Source organism: Schistocerca gregaria, chromosome 2 (assembly GCF_023897955.1).
Source record: "Schistocerca gregaria isolate iqSchGreg1 chromosome 2, iqSchGreg1.2, whole genome shotgun sequence".
In the NCBI taxonomy this organism is placed as follows: Eukaryota; Metazoa; Arthropoda; class Insecta; order Orthoptera; family Acrididae; genus Schistocerca; species Schistocerca gregaria.
Window position 1 is genome coordinate 161,603,366 of NC_064921.1, and position 26,385 is coordinate 161,629,750.

The following is a 26,385-nucleotide window of genomic DNA, read 5'->3' on the forward strand; positions in this document are numbered from 1 at the left end:
CATTCATTGTGCAGAAGTGGTACAAAGCTGTATCACTTTTCTACTCCCCTACGCTCAATGCAATTCCTCCAGCGCTTACAAAGTGCATAAATTCCTTTAGAAAAAAATTCTTTTGGTAGTCCGCGCAACCACTCGTGCACCGCGTGGCGTACCTCTTCATCAGAACGGAACTTCTTTCCTCCCATTGCGTCTTTGAGTGGTCCAAACATATGGAAATCACTTGGGACAAGGTCTGGTGAGTATGGTGGATGAGGAAGACACTCAAAATGGAAGTGAACCCAGGTTTCGTCTCCAGTAACAAATTTTGCAAGGAAGCCATCACCTTCTCATTCAAAGCGCCAAAGAAGTTCTTCAGAAGCATCAACACGTCGTTCTCTCATTTCAGGAGTCAGATGCCGTGGCACCCATCTTGCAGGCACTTTGTGAAACTAGAGCACATCATGCACAATGTGGTGTGCTGACCCATGACTAATATGTAAACGTGCTGCAGTGTCATTCAGTGTCACTCGGCGGTTTTCCTTCACTATGGCTTCAACTGCCGCAATGTTGTGTGGAGTCACAACTCGTTGTGTCTGACCTGGACGAGAAGCATCCTCCACTGAAGTCACACTATCTGCGAACTTCCTACTGAATTCGTAGACTTGCTGCTGTGACAAACGTGCATCACCATACTGAACCTTCAGTCGTCGATGAATTTCAATAGGTTTCACACCTTCAATACGCAAAAACCGAATAACAGAACGCTGTTCTTCCCTGTTGCAAGTCGCAAGTAGGGTGGCCATCTTTATACTGATACTGCGACGGTATGCGTGCATCTGCACTATGCTGCCACCTACAGACCATTCTGCACGCTGTTTGTAGCACGCTTACCAATTTACAGGAAATTTCGATATGTTATTACGAATTTAACGTTTTAAATGTTCAAATGTGTGTGAAATCTTATGGGACTTGACTGCTAAGGTCATCAGTCCCTAAGCTTACACATTATTTAACCTAAATTATCCTAAGGACAAAGTCACACACCCATGCCCGAGGGAGGAGTCGAACATCTGCCGGGACCAGCCGCACAATCCATGGCTGCAGCGTCTTAGAACGCTCGGCTAATCCCGCGCGGCTTAAGGCTAAAATTTGACTCACACTCGTAGAATTAGGAAAGCGCGCGATGTATCTGAGTTGGACCGAGGGCGGATTTTGATGGTCAGGAGGCTCTGCACAGCGTTTCGGAAACTGAACCACTTGCCGGGTGTTAGAGGAGTGGGGTGGTGACTGCCTTCAGCACCTGGCGAAACCTAGGTGAAACCAAGTCCAGGCGTCTGGGCTTGGGCGACCACCACAGATGTCGGACGTCGTAGGCCGGGCATACTGGTAAAACAGGACAGGCGGTGAACTGTGGCGGAACTAACATCAGACTTTAACGCTGGGCAGAGTACAGGTGTGTCTGAACACACAGTCCACTGGACACTCCTTAACGATGGGCCTCCGCAGCAGTCGACCCATGCGTGTGGCAATGTTAACACCACGTCATCGGCAACTATGAATCAAATTGGAATGTGACCAACGGCACTGGATGTTGGTGCAGTGGCAGAGCGTCGCTTGCTCTGATGGATTCCGATACCGTCTTCATCATGCCCACGGGAGGACTCGAACCCATCTTTTTCCAAGGGAACAGCTCCTTTACACCTGTACTGCGGAGCGGAGACAAGCTGGCGGCGGCTCTGTAACGCTCTGGGAAACATTCACGTGGGCATCCGTGATCCAGGGGAGTCCGTGCAAGGCACTGTGACCGCCAAGGATTACCATACACTGGTTAGAGACCACCTACACCCCTCCACACCCCTTAATGGCGATCATGGTTCCTGACAGCAGCAGTAGATTTCCCTAAATCGTTTCATGCAAATGCTGGGACGGTTCCTTTGAAAGGGCACGGTCGGTTTCCTTCCGCATCCTTCCCAAATCCGAGCTTGTGCTCCGTCTCCAGTGATCTCGTTGTCGACGGGACGTTAAACGCTATTCTCCTCCTCCTAAGCCTGAATCAGTCTTAGCAAGAGTGAAAAGTAATAGGATTATTAATTTCTTGGGGTCCATGTTGCGACTGGAAACTGGGATTGTACTTATCTGTACTATGAGTTGTCCGACGATTTTTTAAGTAATGGAGACTAGCAAGAGTGAAAAGTAATAGGATTATTAATTTCTTGGGGTCCATGTTGCGACTGGAAACTGGGATTGTACTTATCTTTACTATGAGTTGTCCGACGATTTTTTAAGTAATGGTCGATGATGAGTGTTCATCAAGAGACAAGGGTATCGTCAGGAGTAGAGGAAAGATGCCTAATAAGAGATACACTTTCGTAAACCCATCTGACAGACCTAAAAGTAAGTGCAATTGTATTTTTTATGATGGTTATAATATCTTGCATTATTTAATTTTATCATACAATTATCGTATTTGCAATAATAAACAATCTCCTACAGTAGTTATTAAATCTTTACAAATAAGGCATTTCGTAGAAATGTCATCAAAGTTTCCTAATATGAGATAGTAATAATATTTTGCTTTAATTATTTTATTACAGGATAATGACATATGAATATACAATTTTTATATGTTCATTCATTTCTGTTATCCTTCACTCATTTCACACTACTTAGGTTTATATTTACGACGTCCGGGGCAAACAATACCGCACTCTTCATGAGCCCAGCGACAACATTTCGTGCAGTGTGCCCATTTCTCCCCGTGTTTGTCTTCAGAAAAGCGCCCAGCACAGAACAGACACTCTGCGTCATCGTCATCACTACAGCCTGAATCCCCACTGTCATCAAGGTGGACATCGTATGCCGAGTCACTACACGATTCTTCTGCTTTAGGTCTACGATTTGAAGGTTTTCCACTCTTCTCCTCAAATAACTTTCTGGCTGCTTTCTTAGCTTCAGCCTGTGATTTCTTCTGTTTAGATTCTTGCAATTGCTCCACATAAGGAGTTGAAGTTAGTAACGCAGCAGAGCACGAACGCGATGTTTGACTTACTTGACTGTCTCCAGGTGGTTTTGCGATGAGTGAGAGAGGTCTGACGTCTGCCGGGCTGACAGTCTGACCATCACCATCAGTAGTTTCATTTTCGTTTTTGGCATCTCTTTCTTGAAGAGCGTTGGCATGGCGATGAATTGAAAATTCATGTGTCCCTAAAGATGTTTCTGTTGCATGGGATGAGACCTGTTTTTTTTTTTAAGGCATTCACAGATGCTTCCATTGTTGCTGCTCGGTTGTAAGCTGCCCCAAATAACTTGGCTATTAATAATCGGGTGATAACACGACCTGGGTTACTTGCCAACCACGTTTCTATCTCTTGGGCGTAGTAGGTTTTCAAAGGCCCCATAAATCCGACGTCAAGTGGCTGCATTTTATGAGTTGAGTGAGGTGGCAAACATACGATATGAACATTGTTTTCACGTGCTTCATCTGACACATCGACATTCTTTGTGTGGGAATAATGTTCCCTCAATATACGGTTGGTATCGCAATATGCGACACTTTCGCATATTTGGATCCCCATACTATCGCATATTAGGAATTTCGCCATCTTGCACAAAGAATCACGCACTTGTTAACAACGTTTGTTGAAAAATGAACCTAATTGTCAATAATTATAGGCAATACCGTCACAAATAACAACAATAAAAGAGTGCAGTAATCCACTCACCTTTAAGCTGAAATATTGTCTTAACACCGAATTCAAGAAATTTTGTATCGGCCTCTACGTACTGTGTCCGGCTCAGGTATGGTGTCCTACTCGCTGTGTTGTCGTCCGGCACGTAGTAGACGTGTTTAAGAAACTCTCCACCAGAGTGCAATCCCTAACATGAGCACAGTTGGGGTGTGTCATATTAGGGAACTATCCCATAATAGGCACCTTTCCTCTACCCCAGCGAAGTGTGACGGGACCGGTTTCATTATCTACAGGGTGTTACAAAAAGGTACGGCCAAACTTTCTGGAGACATTCTTCACACACAAATAAAGAAAAGATGTTACGTGGACATGTGTCCAGAAACGGTTAATTTCCATGTTAGAGTTCATTTTAGTTTCGTTCTTCCACCTACGCTCAATGGAGAACGTTATCATGATTTCATACGGGAGACTCTACCTGTGCTGCTAGAACATGTGCCTTTACAAGTACGACACGGCGTGTGGCTCATGCACGATGGAGCTCCTGCACATTTCAGTCGAAGTGTTCGTACGCTTCTCAACAACAGATTCGGTGACCGACGGGTTGGTAGAGGCGGACCAATTCCATGGCCTCCACGCTCTCCTGACCTCAACCCTCTTGACTTTCATTTATGGGGGCATTTGAAAGCTCTTGTCTACGCAACCCCGGTACCAAATGCACAGACTCTTCGTGCCGGTATTGTGGACGGCTGTGATACAATACGCCATTCTCCAGGGCTGCATCAGCGCATCTGGGATTCCGTGCGACCGAGGGTGGATGCATGTATCCTCGCTAACGGAGGGCATTTTGAACATTTCCTGTAACAAAATGTTTGAAGTCACTCTGGTACGTTCTGTTGCTGTGTGTTTCCATTCCATGATTAATGTGACTTGAAGAGAAGTAATAAAATGAGCTCTAACATGGAAAGTAAGCGTTTCCGGACACATGTCCACATAACATATTTTCTTTCTTTGTGTGTGAGGAATGTTTCCTGAAAGTTTGGCCGTACCTTTTTGTAATACCCTGTATACACATAAATGACCTAATGGACAGGTTGAGCAGCAATTGACGTTGATCACGCTGTGGTGTACGGGCAGATGTCATCGCTGAGCGACTGTAGCAATATGTAAGATAACTGACAGGAAATTTCTAGTTGGCGTGATAAATGGCATTTTGATCTGAGTGTAGAAAAATTTGAGTTAATGCGGATGAGTAGGGAAACCAGTCCTGTAACATTCGAATACGGTATTAGTATGGTGCTGATTGACACAGCCAATTCGATTAAATATCTAGGCGTAACGTTGCAAAGCGATAAGAAATGGTATGAGCACATTAAGTTGATAGCCGTGAAGACGAGTGCTCGACTCCTTTTTATTGGGAGAAATCTGGGAAACTATTGTTCACCCATAAAGGAGGCGGCATATAGAACACTCGAGCGACCAGTTCTTGAATACTGTTGGAGTGTTTAGAATCCCCACCACGTCAGACTAAAGGAAGTTATCGGAGCCATTCAGAGGCGGGTTGCTATATTTGTTACCGTTAGGTTCGATCGGCAGGCAGACGTTACTGAGATGCTTCATGAGCACAATGGGAACCACAGGAGTTATTGAGCAAAGTTAGAGAACCGGCATTTGAGGCTGACTGCAGAACGATTCTGATGGCCGTACGTTTCACGTAATGACCATGAAATAGGATGCGAGAAATTAGGGCTCGAACGGAGCCTTTTAGACAGTCGCCTTTCCCTGGCTCTATTTTCGAGTGAAAAGCAGAGGAATTCACTAGTAGTGGTACGAGGTATCCTCCGCTTGCGGAGTTCATATGTAGATATAGATTGTACAAAACTGTTATTTTCTCTAATCGCAAAAAAATCGACCATCAAAACATGTTATAGGTTCCGCACATAATTTGGTGACGCAGATGCGCTATGCAACACGTCCTGCCCTCTGTTACTAACGCCCTTTCGACGGCAGAACGTGTCTTCCGCTTTTATTTTCTCGGCTAATGTTTCGTACCTCTTGGAGTGCACACGCTTCCTGTGCATTTATAGAGTCTTCTAGCACGGAGTTAGACTTAATGCAGGTGCACAGAAATTAATTAGTTCATTACGATGTTCCGAAAATTGGCGACGAACTCGGAAACAAACTTGAATTGTAGCTTGGAAGTAAATGCGGCTTTCGTAGCCCTTTGTGCTACAATGCAAGTTAACTTAATAATGAACTCACATCCCCACTTGAGCGTGATAAATAATGCGTAGAAAACTAACTTGATGTTACATAATGTTACCGAAGGACTCTGAAAACAGTCATACGAGACGGTATTTTCAAATATTTTGATACCGTAAGAGAGATATTTGCCGTTACTTAACATCTTTTCAAAGTATTTGTTTGCGTTACATTCTAACAGCTGTTTTTCTGTAAGTAATGAAAGTTGAACATATGCCATAAGGAATGTTTTATTCGAATTAGTCTGTACTCCCATCTAGTAAAATATACACTATTCCTCCTGAAAAAGCTAATGTCTGTAGTCAGCAGCAGAAGAATGGTCCATAAAATATTTCGTGCACTTTAACATAGGCAAACCAATCTACATTACACACACCTGGGGTTCAAAAATGGTTCAAATGGCTCTGAGCGCAATGGGACTTAACAGCTGAGGTCATCAGTCCTCAAGAACTTAGAACTACTTAAACCTAACTAACCAAACGACATCACACACATCCATGCCCAGGGCAAGATTCGAACCTGCGACCGTAGCGGTCGGGTGGTTCCGGACTGAAGCGCCTAGAACCGATCGGCCACACCGGCCGGCACACACCTGGGGCAGATGTTGCAAATCTGATGACTACTTTAAGATCCCTGAAAATCTGTTTCGTTGAACGCCCTCTGGAAAACTGGGAGGGAAGCATTTTCTTTTATTTTAATTTGAACATCAACAAAAGCAAAACGAGGATAATGGAATGTAGTCGAATTAAATCGGGTGATGCTGAGGAAATTAGATTAGGAAATGAGACAAAGTAGTAAAGGAGTTTTGCTATTTGGGGAGCAAAATAACTGATGATGGTCGAAGTAGAGAGGATATAAAATGTAGACTGGCAATGGCAAGGAAAGCGTTCCTGAAGAAGAGAAATTTGTTAACATCGAGTATAGATTTAAGTGTCAGGCAGTCTTTTCTGAAAGTATTTGTGTGGAGTGTAGCCATGTATGGAAGTGAAACATGGACGATAAATAGCTTGGACAAGAAGAGAATAGAAGCTTTCGAAATGTGGTGCTACAGAAGAATGCTGAAGATTAGATGGGTAGATCACGTAACTAATGAGGAAGTGTTGAATAGGATTGGGGAGAAGAGAAGTTTGTCGCACAACTTGACCAGAGCAAGGGATCGGTTGGTAGGACATGTTCTGAGGCATCAAAGGATCACCAATTTAGTATTGGAGGGCAGCGTGGAAGGTAAAAATCGTAGAGGGAGACCAAGAGATGAATACACTAAGCAGATTCAGAAGGATGTAGGTTGCAGTAGGTACTGGGAGATGAAGAAGCTTGCACAGGATAGAGTAGTATGGAGAGCTACATCAAACCAGTCTCAGGACTGAAGACTACAACAACAACAACAGTTTAATACCATAACAAAATAAATGTAATGTCACAAGTGGCTACATCGGGATATTCAAAACCCGGAGAAACTTGGGGACTCGTCCTCGCAAATTTGAACTCATTGTCAAGGCGAGAGGCGGTGTTCCAGTGTATTAGAGTGATATTTCCATCTTCTCCTTTTTCTTCTTCCTGGCCTTATCCAGTTTCTCCACGTGGTTGGCATGTTGTCCCTGATTCGGCATAGTTAGTGGTACTGGGTGGCCAGATGCCCACGCTGACCCACGACTGCAGCTCCTCTCCGGCACCTAGGACGTGATTTGTGTACCCCAAGTGCCTTCGACTAGCGATATGTACAAGTGTGAGAACGCTTTTTCCAAATGTTTGTGAGCCAGAGCCAGAATTGTATGTCGGGCTCGCAGAGATAACGAACGCCCAAGACTGCCGTGAAATAAATTTCACACACACACACTTTTTTATCCGCTAGTAAAGTCGTGTGAACACAAAAAAAAAATTACAAAGGGATGGTGGTTTCGTCAGAGCCTGCGGAGAATCATCAAGGGACTGAAAAGTCTAGTGACAAAGACCCTCTGTCAGTGAGATGGAGCTTCTACATCTACGTAATTACTCTGAAATTCACATTCAAGTGCTTGGCAGAGGGTTCATCGAACCACAATCATACTACCACTCCAATCCCGAACAGCGAGCGGGAGAAACGAACACCTAAACCTTTCTGTTCGAGCTCTGATTTCTCTTATTTTATTTTGAGGATCATTCCTGCCTGTGTAGGTTAGACTCAACAAAATATTTCCGCATTCGGATAGAAAGTTGGTGACTGAAATTTCGTAAATAGATCTCGCCACGACGAAAAACGTCTTTGCTTTAATGACTTCCATCCCAACTCGCGTATCATATCTGCCACACTCTCTCCCCTATTACGTGATAATACAAAACGAGCTGCCCTTTTTTACACCCTTTCGATGTCCTTCGTCAATCGTACCTGGTAAGGATCCCACACCGCGCAGCAATATTCTAACAGAGGACGAACAAGTGTAATGTAAGCTGTCTCTTTAGTAGACTTGTTGCATCTTCTAAGTGTCCTGTCAATGAAACGCAACTGAAGTTGTTCGTAATTTTAACACCCAGGTACTTAGTTGAATTGACAGCCTTGAGAATTGTACTATTTATCGAGTAATCGAATTCCATGGGATTTCTTTTGGAACTCGTGTGGATCACCTCACACTTTTCGTTACTTAGCGTCAACTGCCACCTGCCACACCACACATCAATCTTTTCTAAATCGCTTTGCAACTGATACTGGTCTTCGGATGACCTTACTAGACGGTAAATTACAGCATCATCTGCGAACAATCTAAGAGAACTGCTCAGATTATCACCCAGGTCATTTATATAGATCAGGAACAGCAGAGGTCCCAGGACGCTTCCCTGGGGAACACATGATATCACTTCAGTTTTACTGGATGATTTGCCGTCTATTATTGCTTGAGTAACAGCCCGGTGTTCACCTAAACGGATGTAGCAAAGCGACTAAAGACATCTAGGTTTATCAGTGCAGCGATCCTCGTCGTTAATCCCCCGCAGAATTCGAACAGGGGTTGGCGTGTCTCCCAGTATCCCGGAAGCCATCGCTTAAACGCGCTTCACTAAACGTGACGTCTCCTGGGGGCTGTACAAAACATACGTTCTGTCCGCTGTGCGTATCACCTCCGACGACACTGTACAACGAGATTCGTCTCTTAATGAACGGTCGCACTGCAGTTCAGGTTGTCTCACTTGACAGGACCAGCCAGCTTTCTGTAGCGCCGGCGTCAAAACGTTTGCAGACGTCGTTAAAGCGACAGGGGGTCGATATGCGCAACCCACACCTAGGCGCGCAAAGCCATTCTGTCCCGCCGCCCGACATTCCGAGTGATTTATTACGACCCAAGCCACCTGCCACGCAGCGTTCGAACCCCCAGGCCACGTCGCTTGTGGCGGTGGCAAGGGGCGGCTTGACACGCGAAATGCGTCTCGCGTCACCGGCCCGCCAATACATACGCATTCCGGACTGTCAAAGGCTGAGGACGCACCTGCACGGGTTGTGAGTAACGAGAAAAATCCCCAGCGCCACAGCGAAGATGTAAAAAGGAGAAAACGAGGAAAGGCATGCGGAAAAATGGGCAGCTGTGTTTTATCTATACCGTACCACCCCCATCCGCTTTCAGCCGAGCTACAGGACAAAAGCAATTTGTGATACAGGCGGATCATTTGCACGTCGCGCACAGTGGGGTTCTCACCGTAATGCTGTTCTATGTTCTGGCTGCCGAATGCTCCCAGCCTGAATGCTCCCTGTACGGCCTTCCCTGAAAAGATGGCGGCAGCGACGGCAGCTATTGGGCCGGCTTACATCGCTGGCTTAGTTCCGTGAATGGCGGTGATGAAGAGGGTGTTTGCCGGTACACTTTTCAGTCTTTCGGTGGCCCTCCGCAGGCTCCGACGAAGCTGCTGGCCAGTGAGGATTTTTCTTTAACGCTTGCCTTTCCTATTTTTGTGTGTGTGCACGCGTCTTTACAAGCGGATAAAAAGCGTGCGTGTATGTGTGCGTGAATTTTATTTCATGGCAATCTTGGGCGTCCATCATCTCTGCAAGCCCCACGTCCAAAGTGCACTGCATCGCAGCAGCACGCACTTGCAAAGCAACGGTCAGACTTGTCGTGTCTAAGCCAACGTTCATATTTTCCCCGCTTATAGCTGTCTTCGGAAAAAAAACTCCGCACGTTCAGTTTCAGGTGTGAAGAAGAAATAGAAATCAATCAAAAAAATATGAAATACATTTCTCGCGTGGTTTCTGCAGCTGCAACCTCCTAGTGTACACCATCTAATTCTATCGCCATGCTACTCGATCAGCCCCTTTCTTTTCACGGCTTCCGTTAGTGCTGTGATGGCAGCGCTGATTCGCCGATAGAAAGCTGTCGAAAGACAACGAAATTTTTGTAGCGAAGTACGAATGTGTCCGCCGAAGGCTGTGCAGCAGAAATTTCAGCTATAAAATACACGTGAAGTTCATTGTAACACAAAGAAAAAAAACTTCTCCGGTGGTAGTTATAGTTTGGAACACAATAACTGAAAGCTGTCAGAGACGGGAAAGGATATGGAAGAACAGTTGAACAGAATGGTCATTGTCTTGAAAGGAGGATATAAGGTGAAAAACAAAACAAGGATAACAGAATGTAGCCGAATTAAATTAGGTGATGCTGAGGGAATTAGATTAGGAAACTAGACCCTTAAAGATGTAGATGCGTTTTGCTATTTGTGTATCAAAGTCGAAGTAGAGAGGATATAGAATGTAGACAGGCAATGGCAAGAAAAGCGTCTCCGAAGAAGAGAAATTTATTAACATCGAACATTGATTCAAGCGTTAAGAAGTTTTTGTGAAAGTATTTATATGGAGTTCAACCACGTATGGAAGTGAAACATCGCGATAAACAGTTTAGACAAGAAGAGAATAGAAGTTTTTTAGATGTGGTGCTACAGAAGAATGCTGAAGATTAGACGGGTAGATCATGTAGTTAATGAGGAAGTACTGAATAGAAACGGGGAGAAAAGGAATTTGTGGCACACGCCGACGTTTCCTATCTGAACTGGAGTTCTTGCCTTTACCACCTATACTCGAGGTCCATTGGCGTACACCTCCAGGCCGCGGATTCGCCTGGGCCTTTCACATGGTCCAAAGGACTCAGTTCACCCCGCGGCTCTCCGCTATCACTTCCTCTCGATTCCCGACATGTACCGGGGCCATGAAGTTGTTTACACCGACGGCTCGATGCCTGATGGACACGTCGGCTTCGCTTGTGCCCATGGAGGACATACTGAACAGCATTCCTTGCCCGATGGCTGCAGTGTTTTCACTGCACAGCTGGTGCCTATATCCCGTCCTCTTGAGTACATGCGTTCATGCCCTGGGGAGTCGCTTCTTCTGTGTACTCACTCCTTGAGCAGCCTACAAGCTATCGATCAGGTGGGGAGACTAGATAAGGTACACACAATAACCGGTGTGGCCATAGAGACGATACGTCACCTTAAAAGTAGGCGTTTGGATACATGGCGAGGTTAGTGGGATGTAAGTGAAAAGGGACGTAGACTGCACGACTTCCTCCCTGACATAAGGGAGCGGTTGAGAATGAGACATCTCGATCCCAGACGCGGTATGGTACATTTATTAACCGGGCACGGACCCTATCCCACGCACTTCAACCGCGTGAGTCTGAGGCAGACATCTGCATGCACATGCGGGGAAGAAGGTTCCCCAGAACACACTGTCTTTTTCTGCCGGCAATACGCGAACAATAGACATACACTACACTTAGATTACACAGATACAGACACAGATACATACACAGCAATAAGAGACGAAGAACAATGGGCCCAATTAAACGCACTGGCAAACAGTATTTCAAAAACAACGCATGAAGAGCATATGCGGACACAACATCACAGACATGCTTATGTGCAGCGTAACAGAAATCTCCAGAGGATGGACAGCGATACCCACAGTGACAGCGAAAATAGTGACAATGAGGAGGAACAGGAGGAGGAAGCTGAGATGTGACAGTAAATAAGCAAATTGCTGGCAATCTAGCCAAGAAAACACCAAACGCTGTACATGGATGCGCACCTAAAGTAGTTAATGCATAGGGTTAGTAACAAATAGGATAAGCAACATTATTTCTCTACTAATAACCATTTGTGTGTGTGTGTGTGTGTGTGTGTGTGTGTGTGTGACTGGCGGTCAACGGCTCGAAGAAACCATTCCGGGATATTCACCGTCAGTCACACTCGGTGATGGTACTAACAAATCTCTCATCTATCCTATCTTCTTTTTATATTATTCTTAAAAAACAACAAAATTTTATTTATATTTCAACCTTAAATTACTGTTATTTTGAAAAGTATCGTCCTTTGTAAATGTTGTAGATAAAACAAAAGGGAAGAAAGCTGTAAAAAGATGAAAAACGAAAATTGTAAGATGTCCGACCTGTTTTAAACATCAGGTAACAGGTCTATAATTTGACAATAAATGAATAAATAATAATCATCGATCAGTGCTACCCTCGTCTTCCTTTGGTAGCGGCCATTCAGGAGCCCATCTATGCCCTGGAACGGTCCGGTCCTTCAGAAGTGTTTGTGTGGACCCCAAGAGAAGTCGGGATCCCAGGCAACGAACTTGCTGACGGAATGGCCAAACAGACTACACGGAAACCGCTTATGGCGATCGACATACCAATAACTGACTTGCGTTTGTTTTTACTCCGCCAAGGTTTTCGGCTTTGGGAGACGGAATGGCATAGCCTCAGTACGCACAACAAACTGCGGTCCATACAGGAGACTCGGAATGTGTGGCAGTCCTGTATGAGGGACTCTCGCAGGGACTCTGTGGTTGTCTGCCGGCTCCGCATTGGCCACGCTTGGGCGACCCACGGCTGCCTCCTGCACTGTGACCCGCCTCAGTGTCGATGCGGCGCCCGGTTGACAGTGGCCCATATTCTGGTGCACTGTCCCACTTTGACTACCCTGCGACGAAATCTTCGGTTACCGGCAACGCCTCTTTGGCTGATTTAGTTTTACGTTTTACTCGTGAGGGTGGGTTTCATTATTTGATCTAAGTTTTAGAGCATGTCCATTGTCCCTCTGTGTCCTCCACCCTAGTGCTTTTAGAGTGGAAGTTTTAATGTGTTGCAGAGTGGCTGGTTTCACCTCTTTATTCTCATTCTCAGCCAGCCATGGTAATCTGTTTTCTTTTTTTAATCTCTTCTACCTGTTTCTTGCATTTCTGTGATTTTCATTCCCTCTTTTGTCCAATTAATTGTTTGTTGACATTCCGTTATTCTTGTGGTTTTCCCTTTATCTCCGTTTTGTGTTGTCAGTCTCGCTGGTTTAGTCTCTCCCTCAAGTCATTGTTTTATTCGGAACAAAGGACCGACGACATAGCAGTTTGGTCCCTTCCCCCCTCTTTTAAACCAACCAACCAACACCCCTACGAGAAGAAGGGATCGGCTGGTAGAACATATTCTAAGACGTCAGTTAAGTACTGGAGGGGATTGGGGGGGGGGGGGGGCGAAAAATCATAGAGGAGATCGAGAGATGACTACAGTAGGAACATTCAAAAGGCTGTAGGTTGCAGTAGTTATTCGGAGATGATGTGGATTGCATAGGATGCAGTAGCGTGGTTAGTTTCATCCACCCACTCTGCAGATTAAAGACCACAAAACCAAACATTGAAATCAAGTCATTTTTCGAATATTGAAGGAACAACAACCATATCTGAAGGCCTGAAAACGATGCAGTTTCAAAATCCAAGACCCATAGATGAGGTATGCCGCAATCAAATTACAATGGAAAACAGCCAAATCTGATCGCTAGTCACGGCATCAGAGCCCACGCTCTCCAGTGTAGAGACCACAAATGGTATAGGGCCGCAGCTGGCGGTTTATGAAAGCGAAGATCCAGATGAACGTTGGCTTCATTACAGCGGCTTTGGAGTGAGTTCCTGATCGTGGGAATACTTTCGCAATCGGTGCCTGGCGCAGCAAACTCTCTTCTAGTGGTCTGTTGGGATGTAAACTGGGCACCGACCTCAATACTGCTCAGCTACTACTTTTCAGCATGTGGCCCACAGAGAAGAAAAGATCCGTGGGACCAAGTGATCTCTCGCAGTGCTGGTGGCTGGACGGTGTGTGGTCATCCCTTGTCTGGCGTCCGAAGTAGAGATGGAAGATCCGCTCCTGAACTGATTCATAGGAGTTGAATGTTTCAAAGGAGTGAACAATCAGTGATTCAGAAAAAAAGAACGGTAGCTCCAAACGTTTCCCATAGCAGAGAGAGAGAGAGAGAGAGAGAGAGAGAGAGAGAGAGAGAGAGAGAGGGTCGGAGCAGATAAGCGGGGCCTCTGCTGGTCAGAGCACACTGCACGCCACACTACACAGCCAGCGCCGGCCTCTGCCCTGCTTCTGCCTTGGCTGCCTGCATTGTGCATTGCCCCATTGGATTTTGTGTTTCACATATGCCGTGCTTCCTCTGCCGCGTGCAGTGTCTTGCGCACCATAACTTAGCATCGCACTCCGTCAGCGATCGTTTCAGTCGCACGTCGTGCCCTCTGGGCAGTTCATGCGAGCAACAGGACAGAGAGCCTCCTAGCGGAGAACATAAGAACTACTTGCAACAACCTGCTCGCAAGATAACGGACGATTTGTCTCGGAGCGGGTGACTGGCGGCAGTTCACCGCTCCCCCCACCCTCGGAACTCGCCCGCTCAGCGCTCATCCCACCGTTCTCGACTCTAGCCAGAGCGTTGAGAAAAGCTACTCAGGTGTTACTCTGGTCTCTGCGGTCTTAGCTCACGCAGAAATACAGCTCGCGGCTCGACCTGCTTGAGTCAGCACCTCTGCATCGGAGTTCGTCTATACTGGATATTGTTCTTCGTAGTAATACCGGTATGTATATTACATAATTATGTTATGTATACATCATTTGTTTTTATTTTATTTTTATTTCTTTAAACTGATCAGATGAGGTTCCTGACGACTCCTCTTACTATAGGATTTATTATTATGGACACTCGAATTTACGCTTTAATTACGAGCGAACCGATAAACGTATCGCAAAATGTGATACAACAATATTTTCCTTGTTTTATTCCGCGTAAGGCTATACGCAGCACTTTGGTCTTACAGTCAAATTTATATATTTTTTTCTTATTGTACTACGGATTTTGCGATTTTAGGCGTCTTCGGAAGGAAACGTTCACTTTAAAAAATATGGCTTGCGATGTATTTGTACGAGGTTAATGAAATTTTAATACTTTGTAGCGAAATACATTGTTAATGTAAGTCTCAAGTTACAACATTCTCCAGTCCCCCCAAAAATCTCGATAGTGCAAAATAAATCAATATTCAAAAACTTTGTCATTTCGTGGAAATTTCAATAAACAAGACAAAATTCTTACTCATTATCAGTGTTACTTCAAAATAGGATCAAAAACGATCAAAATACAGATATAGTATTGGAATAAATGAAGTTTAAAGGGCAATGTGCCTTCCATTTATTTTCTGTTGTGAATGAGTGGTGAGTCATGAAAAAGAGCTAGTTCATTTCAGAGAGTGAACAGTTCTGATCCGATCTCTGAAAAGAAGTTTTTCCCATCTGTATTCCGAAGAGCTGCCCCCTGCGAGGCCCATGCCCGCATAATCCGTGTGCGTTGCTGGTAGCTGGCTAAGTAGGCGCAAGGCTTCGACACAGCGACTACTGGATGGGACAAATAAAAAGTGGCCCGGACGAGTGGATACCACTGGACGTGAATATATGCATATAGCCACACCACGCGTACGCCCGCCACAAGGTTCACACCGGTTCAGAGCGTAATGCGGGCTGTGTCAGTGTGAGTGGAGCAGTGCACAGAAGACGATGGAGCAGTGGGTGTTCATTGTGGAAAGTTGCGTGCCAACAAAGTCGTGGAAATGCTGTGGTTAGTTGTTTGCTGAGACGTTGAATGGTATCAAAGTGCCAGCAAAGAGTGCCATACAACACTTAATCCGTAACGACGTCACACAGGATCTGTTTTGAACAAGTCAAAAAACATTCCGAAACGTGCCTGCACAGCTGAAAATATGGCTTCAGAGCCCTACCAAATCAACCCGACGACTGTTGCAAGAGACCAGAATATCACGATGCGGATGGAAAAATGCGGATGAAAAATTAGGTTTCACTATTTCCTCAGACCTCGAGCGCTACTTTCAGTAATAATTTAGTTATTAAACTTTGACACTGGTGAACCACTGCAATAACAAAAATCTCAACTCCGCCCGAACAGGCCAAGAAGGCCCAACGGTACCGACCGGCCGCTGTGTCATCTTTATCTCACGGACGTCACAGGATGCAGATATGGAGGGGCATGTGGTCAGCACACCGCTCTCCCGCCCATAGTCAATTTACGCCACCGGAGCCACTACTTCTCAATCAAGTAGCTCCTTAGTTTGCCTCACAATGGCTGAGTGCATACCGACCACTGAATAACTGGTCTAAAATATCTTTCCACTAAAAAATTTAAGTTACCACTATAACAATCGTAACTTGGGCCGTGGATACAGCGCCTGACTGCATTAAAAATTATTTCGCCGCGAAGAGTATAAGTTTGTCTAAGCTTCACCCAGTGACACAAAAACTGCACAGTACGCAAAGCTACCGAAAATAATAACCACACCGGTGTATGCATTCACTCTGCAAAATGAAGCATTTATGATTGAAATAGGGATACAATATGTACTTCAGATAATATTACAGACACTAAATCACGTAGAAATGATTTCATAACAGTCTTAAACAAACGTTAATGAGAACTGCAATACCCCTGGCGCAATTATAAATCGGTCAGTGCCGAATGAATACAGTAGATTGACTAAGTATTACAGTCTTCTGTTTTTGTTGCTTCTTTTTGCGAACAACTACGAGTCGTGAGTGCTTAGTTACAACAAACGATGTAACTGAGATCACAGCATAGCAGTAATTATGTGATGGGTTCTACACCGCTGTGAGGCAGTGGTCAGACGCAAAGCATTGGCAGCATAAAGTTTTCCAATTTCTACCATTTCAGCACTAAGGAGCCCAGGAATCTAGTGGTACACAAACATTAGGTATGCTGCACACTCTTTGACATGGTTGATTTTAAAATGGAGTTGTAGTGTGTAAGTGAAATAAGGAGTGGTGCAGAGGAAGCACGTTTTGTAATACGTACCTACCATCAATGGGGATAACTAGCTTTCTTTCCTGAGGAGGAGTTGTAGGCAACACACGCGATGCCCTGTGAATTACTTCTTTTTGTCCACAGGGTGATTCACGAGTACAAATAAATATTTCAATATGTTATTCTACAAGTAAAACTGAAGAAAAAAGTCCATATAACCATAGATCCGGCATGTTTAGTTACGGCTAATAAAAGATTTTGCCTGAAATGTAGCAACTTTGCTAATATCAAGCAATCGCCAAACTGTACGAGGTTGAAGTAAAGCACGATTTCCATTTATTTTATTATTATTGGTCTGGTGAATCTAATAAATCACGTCCCACACCTGTATCTGCAGTGGTTTTCCAGAACGTACAGAGAAGCAAAGATCATTATACAAGTAAATTTGTTTACTTTCCATTAAGTGGGTACAAATTTTTACATCGTTGTTGGCAACCGTTAGTGAGTTGTTTCAGTCGTTTCCTAACCTTGAAACGAGTTAGTTTTCTGTATTGTTCAGTGAAATAACATAATAACAACAGTGTATTTAAGTGAAACTAAATATTAACTATTGTTGTTTGTACGACAGAGGAATATGCCGACATTGTGTTTATTTATGGAAAATGTGATGGTAAAGCTACGGCTGCAGCTAACGAATATCGCTTATGTCATCCAACTCGGAGGATTCCAAATTCACGAACCATTAGCGGAGTGTTTCGAATGTTACGGGAGACAGCTTCTCTACCTAGCGTTCATAATTAGTACGAACGCTCGATGCGTGAAGACGATGACGAGGATATTATGGATGTTGTTCAGCGTAGCCCGGATACCAGTATACGACGTATATCTCAACGATTAGACATTTCACAATCTAAGGTATGGCGTACACTGAAGTACAATAACATGAATTCACATGTGCTATGGTATCAATAAAAGCAGATTATCTGACACATTCATAAAATTTCAGTTAATGTTATTAGCGCCATTTTTCCAAAATTAAATACTCCACAACTTCTGTTCAAAACTTTGTGCAATTGTCTGGAATTTAAAAAACAAATTGGGCCAAGTAGTTAATAAAATAAAAATTTTACGAAATTTCGTCTTTGCCTCTCTGGATGACCTGGAAAACTATTGCAGATACATGTGTGGGACAAGTTTTATTAGATACACCAGATCAATAACAACAAAAGAAATGGAAGTTGTGCTTTACCTTAACCTTGCGCAGTTTTGCGGTGACTTCATACTAGCGAAGTTGCTAAATTCCGGGAACCTGTGTGGCCGAGCGGTTCTAGGCGCTTCAGTCTGGAAACGCGCGATCGCTACGGTCGCAGGTTCGAATCCTGCCTCGGACATGGATGTGTGTGATATCCAAGGTTAGTTAGATTTAAGTAGTTCTAAGTCTAGGGGACTAATGACCTCAGATGTTAAGTCCCATAGTCCTCAGAGCCATTTGAACCAATTTTGCTAAATTCCAGGCAAAATCTTTTATTAGCCGTAACTCCGTAATTACACATTTTCGGACCTCCGTTTATATGAACTTCTTTCTTTAGTTTTACTTGTAGAATAACATATTAAAATATTTGCGTATATTCATAAATCACCCTGTATATATATGAAATGTTGTTAGATATAAGCAGTGCCAATGGTCTCACTGACTCATTATTTCTGGGTCACCTGCGGAGACTAAATATCATTTATCTTACATCATTTAAAAAATAAAAGCTTTCTAAGAAACTTACTTTTCACTCTAAGTGTTGATGATGGAGGGAGAGAGGTGGATACTAGCCAATACCTATTTGCACTCAGGGGTAGTAGTCTCAGAAAGGTTGGGAACCACTGTTCTAGACGTTTCAGAGCTTCTGGCTTGTAGTGTAATCTGGTAAGACTCAGATCGCATACGTAAAGAAAGGGATCGTTAACAGGTAACGCCCGATAGTTATGCAACACATCTAACCTCAATGCCACACGGGAGCAGCCTTAACTGACCAAAACTTCTAGGAAAACTGTCATAATCAACGCTTGCTTATGATAACCTACGGTAGCTTACCGTAATTTTCAACTCTAGCCGCAGTGTAAGAACGGTGCTTCGCGGGGCTCGGCAGCTGTGCAGAAGAGTAAGACGCGGCATTAAGGGGGGCGTCGTTTGCAACGGGAGACAACCACCGCCACCGCCAGTTGGCTTCTGGCGTGGCGCGGAATAGCCGGCCAGGTTAATTACGGCTCTGCAGATGCCCCCACTGCTGCTGGAAGGGGTTGGGGTGGGGCAGTAGCCAGCCAGCTAGCCCAAACGACGCCAAGCAGACGCGCCGCAAGTGGCGGCATTTAAACCGGCAAATTGTCTCGCCAGAGGCTCCGACCTAGCTCGCGGCGAACGACCGGCCTCGCAGGCTGGGCTGCATTAGACCAGCTGCTGCCTGGGCAGAGGTGGGCTGGCTACTAGCCAACTTTATGCCCACCGCTTAACGCGGATGACTTGCGGCGGCTCCTAAGCTTCCGGTTTCCTGCTCGAAACAGCAGGCGCTGCTACTACAAACGGTGAACAAAGTGAGTGGCCTCTTGTTACTGCTCTCTGCATTAAATGCGTGTTTTGCGGCTTCGAGACACTGTAGTAATACACTACTGGCCATTAAAATTGTTACACCAAAAAGAAAAGCAGATGATAAACGGGTATTCATTGGACAAATATATTATACTAGAACTCACATGTGATTACATTTTCACGCAATTTGGGTGCATAGATCCTGAGAAATCAGTACCCAGAACAACCTCCTCTGACCGTAATAACGGCCTTTATACGCCTGGGCATTGAGTCAAACAGAGCTTGGATGGCGTGTACAGGTACAACTGCCCATGCAGCTGCAACACGATACCACATTTCATCAAGAGTAGGCACTGGCGTATTGTGGAGAGCCAGTTGCTCGGCCACCATTGACCAGACGTTTTCAGTTGGTGAGAGATCTGGAGAATGTGCTGGCCAGGGCAGCAGACGAACATTTTCTGTATCCAGAAAGGCCCGCAAAGGAACTGCAACATTTAGTCGCGCATTATTCTGCTGAAATGTAGGGTTTCGCAGGGATAGAATGAAGGGTAGAGCCACGGGTCGTAACATATCTGAAATGTAACGTCCACTGTTCAAAGTACCGTCAATGCGAACAAGAGATGACGGACACCTGTAACCAATGACACCCCATATCATCACGCCGGGTGATACGCCAGTATGGCGAGACGAATACGTTTCCAATGTGCGTTCAGCGCGATGCCGCCAAACACGGATGCGACCATCATGATGCTGTACACAGAACCTGGATTTATCCTAAAAATGACTTTTTGCCATTCGTGCACCCAGGTTCGTCGTTGAGTACACCATCGTAGGCGCTCCTGTCTGTGATGCAGCGTCAAGGGTAACCGAGCTGATAGTCCATGCTGCTGTAAAATTCGTAGAACTGTTCGTGCAGATGGTTGTTGTCTTGCAAACGTCCCCATCTGTTGACTCAGGGATCGAGACGTGGCTGCACGACCCGTTACAGCCATGCGGATAAGATGCCCGTCATCTCGACTGCTAGTGATACGAAGCCGTTGGGATCCAGCACGGCGCTCCGTATTACCCTCCTGAACCCCCCGATTCCATATTCTGCTAACAGTAATTGGAATTCGACCAACGCGAGCAGCAATGTCGCGATACGATAAACCGCAGTCGCGATAGGCTACAATCCGACCTTTATCGAAGTCAGAAACGTGATGGTACGTATTTCTCCCCGTATTTCACAACAACGTTTCACCAGGCAACGCCGGTCAGCTGATGTTTGTATATCAGAAATCAGTTGGAAACTTTCCTCATGTCAACACGTTGTAGGTGTCGCCACGGGCGCCAACCTTGTGTGAATGCTCTGAAAAGCTAATCATTTGCATATCACAGCACCTTCTTCCTGTCGGTTAAATTTCGCGTCTGTAGCACGTCATTTCGTGGTGTAGCAATTTTAATGGCCAGTGGTATAGCTTGTGTATGCGATACTATCCTCATCTGTATATGTGCATACAGCTATCTAATGACTTTTGTTACCTCAGTGTAAAACCCAGACTGGCAATAGCAAGAAAAACTTGTTTTTAAAAGAGAAATTAGTAAACATCTGAAATAAATTTAAGTGTTATTAAGTCTCTTCAGGGGGTAGTATTCTTGAATGTTGCCTTCTACACAAGTGAAAATGTATGCTAAACAGCTGAATGGACTTGGAGAATAATCGGGGATCGCTTGATGGGACATATCCTAGGGTGTAAAGAAATGTTCAGTTTGTTAAATAAGGGTAGTGAGGGGGGGGGGCAGGAGATAAAAGTTGCACAGGGAGACCCATTACAGTAAACAGGTTCAAATGGATGTAGGTTGCAGTATTTATGCAGAGATGAAGAGCCTTGCAAAGAGAGCTGTATCAAACCAATCCTCGGACTGATGACCACAACAATATGCTTTCGTAATCCGATATGCTTAGTACATTGGCACTCAGATGCACCCTACTAATAAAAGGCTGAAATCGGACGATACACTTCGGAGGCGACCCATTATTGTTCGGAGTGGTCAGTAAACAGTGAGCCGGCTGGTCCCGGCGGAGGTTCGAGTCCTCACTCGAACATGGGTGTGTGTGTTTGTCCTTAGGATTATTTAGGTTAAGTAGTGTGCAAGCTTAAGGACTGATGACCTTAGCAGTTAAGTCCCATAAGATTTCACACACATTTGAACACAAACAGTGAGCGACAGCGCTCCAAGTAATCGTTCTGCGCGCGTGTCGAATGCGCTATGACTTCGGTTGTGCTAGTAGGTGTAGTGTATTGTAGCGATTCGTCGACTTTAGATAATAGGCTCCCGGCGAACAAGCCGGAGCCTGGAATTACCCACAATAATTCCGGAGGGCGGCTCTGCAGCGAACGGGAAAAATGTAAATGAGAATTCTCCTTCTTTATGACAAAAGAAACTTTTCCAATTAATTAAAATAACTCCAGCAAGTCGCTAACACTGGCTTCAGTCTATTAGTTTCTTAAACAGGAGTCGTTCCAAGTTTTATACAATGTCGTCTTTCACCCTGATCTTAACCGGCTGGCCTGCTTCGCCCTGTAATTCTGCCATCTCTCTCTCTCTCTCTCTCTCTCTCTCTCTTCCCTGTCCCCCTTACCCCATTACACGATTTTATGGCTTGAAATCCGCAATAAATCAAAACAACGTCCTCATTGTTAGAGCCACAATACATCTCTCTTCAGTAAGACACGGTATAAAGTGTTGCGATGCCAGTATCAGACTGTGTATTCATACTGAATGATTGTAAGCTACTCACAGAGCTCCAGTACATCTACATCTACATCTAAATCCATACTCCGCAAGCCACCTGACGGTGTGTGGCGGAGGTTACTTTGAGTACCTCTATCGATTCTCCCTTCTATTCCAGTCTCGCATTGTTCGTGGAAATAAGGACTGTCGGTATGCCTCTGTGTGGGCTCTAATCTCTCTGATTTTATCCTCATGGTCTTTTCGCGAGATATACGTAGGAGGGAGCAATATATTGCTTGACTCCTCGGTCAAGGTATGTTCTCGAAACTTCAACAAAAGCCCGTACCGAGCTACTGAGCGTCTCTCCTGCAGAGTCTTCCACTGGAGTTTATCTATCATCTCCGTAACGCTTTCGCAATTACTAAATGATCCTGTAACGAACGCGCTGCTCTCCGTTGGATCTTCTCTATCTCTTCTATTAACCCTATCTGATACGGATCCCACACTGCTGAGCAGTATTCAAGCAGTGGGCGAACAAGTGTACTGTAACCTACTTCCATTGTTTTCGGATTGCATTTCCTTAGGATTCTTCCAATGAATCTCAGTCTAGCATCTGCTTTACCGACAATCAACTTTATATGATCATTCCATTTTAAGTCACTCCTAATGCGTACTCCCGGATAATTTATGGAATTAGCTGCTTCCAGTAGCTGACCTGCTATATTGTAGTTAAATGATAAGGTATCTTTCTTTTTATGTATCCGTTGCACATTACACTTGACTACATTGAGAATGAATTGCCATTCCCTGCACCATGCGTCAGTTCGTTGCAGGTCCTCCTGCATTTCATTTCAGTACAATATTCGATTGTTACAACCTCTCGATGTACCACAGCATAATCCGCAGTATGGATCGTAATTATCGTATGGAAGTGAAACTTAGCAGACACGGTAATGCGTTAAAGCTGAAACGATTTACACTGAAAAAAATAGTTCCAATTTTGACCACTAGGTGCGTATATGGTGCTGTATAGCATCTCATCGACGTTTCAGGTACTCACGGTGGACAACCTTTGTAAGCGGCGGTTAATAATAAAATCGCCATTATGCGTTTCGCACTTGTTCGATCTTCTGTGCCCTTGTCCCATTCCTAATCCGTTAAATATAAAAACATTACTATACGTCTTTCTTACATTCATAGCCCAAGATTTGCACCTGGTGGCCAATGTTGGAACTAATTTTCTCCAGCGTAAATCTGTTCTGCATTAACGCATTAGAATATGTACCACGTTTTGCTGCCATACGATAATTAAAGCCCACACAGGACCTCCGTGTGTTGCTGCACTGTAATTATAACCACCTGGTATTTAATCACAAATGGAACTACGTAAGTGATTGCCAAAGACATTCAGAAGACTTTTTAGAAACTGTTACGTTAGCAGCTCGTACAAACGTACTGATGAAGGGCCCATGCCAGATTACAGGTAAGAGAACAGTAGACTTGGCGTACACTCTACACAAATAATTTCATAAATGTTTTCCAATCATTTAAATTCATATTCGATTAACTGCAACCTGTTTAACTAATTAAGAGATCTAGCACTACTTCTTCCCCCCCCCCATGAACCATGGAACTTGCCGTTGGTGGGGAGGCTTGCGTGCCTCAACGATACAGATAGCCGTACCGTAGGTGCAACCACAACGGAGGGGTATCTGTTGAGAGGCCAGACAAACGTGTGGTTCCTGAAGAAGGGCAGCAGCCTTTTCAGTAGTTGCAGGGACAACTGTCTGGATGATTGACTGACCTGGCCTTGTAACACTAACCAAAACGGCCTTGGTGTTTTGGTACTGCGAACGTCTGAAAGCAAGGGGAAACTACAGCCGTAATTTTTCCCGAGGGCATGCAGCTTTACTGTATGGTTAAATGATGATGGCGTCCTCTTGGGTAAAATATTCCGGAGGTGAAATAGTCCCCCATTCGGATCTCCGGGCGGGGACTACTCAAGAGGACGTCGTTATCAGGAGAAAGAAAACTGGCATTCTACGAATCGGTGCGTGGAATGTCAGATCCCTTAATCGGGCAGGTAGGTTAGAAAATTTAAAAAGAGAAATGGATAGGTTAAAGTTAGATATAGTGGGAATTAGTGAAGTTCGGTGGCAGGAGGAACAAAACTTCTGGTCAGGTGAATACAGGATTATAAATACAAAATCAAAAAGGGGTAGTGCAGGAGTAGTTTTAATAATGAATAAAAAAAATAGGAGTGCGGGTAAGCTACTACAAACAGCATAGTGAACATATTATAGTGGCCAAGATAGACACGAAGCCCATGCCTACTACAATAGTACAAGTTTATATGTCAACTAGCTCTGCAGATGACGCAGAAATTGAAGAAAAGTTTGATGAGATAAAAGAAATTATTCAGGTAGTGAAGGGAGATGAAAATTTAATAGTCATGGGTGACTGGAATTCGACAGTAGGAAAAGGGAGAGAAGGAAACATAGTAGGTGAATATGGATTGGGGCTAAGAAATGAAAGAGGAAGCCGTCTGGCAGAATTTTGCACAGAGCATAACTTAATCATAGCTAACACTTGGTTCAAGAATCATAAAAGAAGGCTGTATACATGGAAGAAGCCTGGAGATACTAAAAGGTATCAGATAGATTGTATAATGGTAAGACAGAGGTTTAGGAACCAGCTTTTAAATTGTAGGACTTTTCCAGGGGCAGATGTGGACTCTGACCACAATCTGTTGGTTATGAACTTTAGATTAAAACTGAAGAAATTGCAAAAAGGTGGGAATTTAAGGAGATGGGACCTGAATAAACTGACTAAACCAGAGGTTGTACAGAGTTTCAGGGACAGCATAAGGGAACAATTGACAGGAATGGGGGAAAGAAATACAGTAGAAGAAGAATGGGTAGCTCTGAGGGATGTAGTAGTGAAGGCAGCAGAGGATCAAGTAGGTAAAAAGACGAGGGCTCGTAGAAATCCTTGGGTAACAGAAGTAGTACAGAATTTAATCGATGAAAGGAGAAAATATAAAAATGCAGTAAATGAAGCAGGCAAAAAGGAATACAAACGTTGCAAAAATGAGATCGACAGGAAGTGCAAAATGGCTAAGCAGGCATGGCTAGAGGACAAATGTAAGGATGTAGAGGCTTATCTCACTAGATGTAAGATAGATACAGCCTACAGGAAAATTAAAGAGAGCTTTGGAGAAAAGAGAGCCACATGTATGAATATCAAGAGCTCAGATGGAAACGCAGTTCTAAGCAAAGAGGGGAAAGCCGAAAGGTGGAAGGAATATATAGAGGGTCTATACAAGGGTGATGTACTTGAGGACAATATTATGGAAATGGAAGAGGATATAGATGAAGATGAAATGGGAGATACGATACTGCGTGAAGAGTTTGACAGAACACTGAAAGACCTGAGTCGAAACAAGGCCCCAGGAGTAGACAACATCCCATTAGAACTACTCAAGGCCTTAGGAGAGCCAGTCCTGACAAAACTCTACCATCTGGTGAGCAAGATGTACGAGACAGGCGAAATACCCTCAGACTTCAAGAAGAATATAATAATTCCAATCCCAAAGAAAGCAAGTGTTGACAGATGCGAAAATTACCGAACTATCAGTTTAATAAGCCACAGCTGCAAATTACTAACGCGAATTATTCACAGACGAATGGAAAAACTGGTAGAAGCCGACCTCGGGGAAGATCAGTTTGGATTCCGTAGAAATGTTGGAACACGTGAGGCAATACTGACCTTACGACTTATCTTACAAGAAAGATTAAGGAAAGGCAAACCTACGTTTCTAGCATTTGTAGACTTACAGAAAGATTTTGACAATATTCTCATTCAAATTCTGAAGGTGGCAGGGGTAAAATACAGGGAGCGAAAGGCTATTTACAATTTGTACAGAAAGCAGATGGCAGTTATAAGAGTTTAGGGACAAGAAAGGGAAGCGTTGGTTGGGAAGGGAGTGTGACAGGGTTGTAGCCTCTCCCCGATGCTATTCAATCTGTATATTGAGCAAGCAGTAAAGGAAACAAAAGTAAAATT

The 26,385-nt window shown here is 44.4% G+C and overlaps 1 protein-coding gene across 2 annotated transcripts in view; it reads left to right on the forward strand.

Moving 5' to 3' along the window:
* The window catches only part of LOC126336587 (disks large 1 tumor suppressor protein), a 4,198,467-nt gene that overhangs the window by 2,957,412 nt on the left and 1,214,670 nt on the right, over positions 1 to 26,385 (forward strand). The window lies entirely within an intron of this gene.